This window comes from Hippocampus comes, unplaced genomic scaffold (genome assembly GCF_001891065.2).
Source record: "Hippocampus comes isolate QL1 unplaced genomic scaffold, H_comes_QL1_v1.1 C16938528, whole genome shotgun sequence".
Taxonomy (NCBI): domain Eukaryota; kingdom Metazoa; phylum Chordata; class Actinopteri; order Syngnathiformes; family Syngnathidae; genus Hippocampus; species Hippocampus comes.
The window spans coordinates 1-1298 of record NW_017841230.1 but is presented as its reverse complement, the minus strand read 5'-3'; the positions used below and the strand labels follow the sequence as shown (position 1 = coordinate 1298).

General features: G+C 51.9%; 1 pseudogene; it reads left to right on the top strand.

Annotated features, from left to right (window-relative positions):
• Positions 1-195: 195 nt before the first annotated feature.
• On the top strand, positions 196-1278 carry LOC109509533 (galanin receptor type 2 pseudogene; annotated as a pseudogene).
• Positions 1279-1298: the final 20 nt, after the last annotated feature.

The window sequence follows — 1298 nt, the reverse complement described above, 5'->3', positions numbered from 1 at the left end:
TATATATATATATATATATATATATATATTATTTCTGTACTTGATTTTGAAAATAAAATTAAATTCCAAGTTACTTTATGAACTGCATAAGGTGCAGGATTACAAATATGTTATCCAATATTAGTTGGTAAGGTGTTATCGGCGTCGCCGCTAAGACAAGGATTGAGTTGAACTTCTTTGAATTAACGTTAAAAGGTTGTCGACAGGTACTTGGCCATCCGCTACCCGCTGCGCTCTCGAGAGCTACGGACGCCGTGCAACGCAGTGGTCGCCATGGTAACCATCTGGGGCCTCTCCTTGGTGTTTGCCGGGCCCTACCTCAGCTACTACCACCTGATCGACTTCGCCAACAGCACCGTTTGCATCCCGGGCTGGAAGGAGCACGACCGCAAGCTCCTGGACACGTGCACCTTCCTGTTCGGCTACGTCATCCCCGTGCTGATCGTCAGCCTGTCGTACACGCGCACCATCAAGTACCTATGGACCGCTGTGGACCCCCTGGATGGCATGTCCGAGTCCAAGCGGGCCAAGCGCAAAGTGACCAAGATGATCATCATCGTCACGGTGCTGTTCTGCATCTGCTGGCTGCCCTACCACGTGGTCATCCTGTGCTACCTGTACGGCGACTTCCCCTTCAACCAGGTCACCTACGCATTCCGCTTGCTGTCGCACTGCATGGCCTACGCCAACTCCTGCGTCAACCCCATCGTGTATGCGCTGGTCTCCAAGCACTTTCGCAAAGGCTTCAAGAAAGTCTTCAGCTGCCTGCTCAGCAACAACGGACGCAACAAGGTCCACGTGGTGCACGTGGCCAACACCGTGCCGGGTTTCGAGGCGGCCTCCACCGAGGTGTCGCAGATGAACGAAGAGAATGCCCGGCAGAATGAGTGCGAGATGACCAACAGGCGGCCGGCCGAGCCCCGGGAGGCCACCGTCACCCTCAACTTGCCCTTTCAGCACCCAACCTGAGCATACTGGGGAGAACCACATGCTTTGCGTTCATTTGGAGCTGCGAGGCCCGGATAGTGCAGTCTTGTGACCAGTTTTTTAACCGCACTTGTCCTCAATAGGTGATCTTGAGCATATCGCAGCTGACTTTTGGCAAGAATGGTGGACCACCAAATTGCAGAGCACAGATACTTGTTGGCAAAAGAACCATTCACAGATCCATCCATCCAGCTTCTATTTGGTGGGCAAGTGGTGATACCAGGTGTCGGGCGATACCAGTGTTACTGCAAGGTATTGGGTAAGATGAAGGCATCATATACCAGCCTCTGATACTTAAAGCAAAAAAAAAA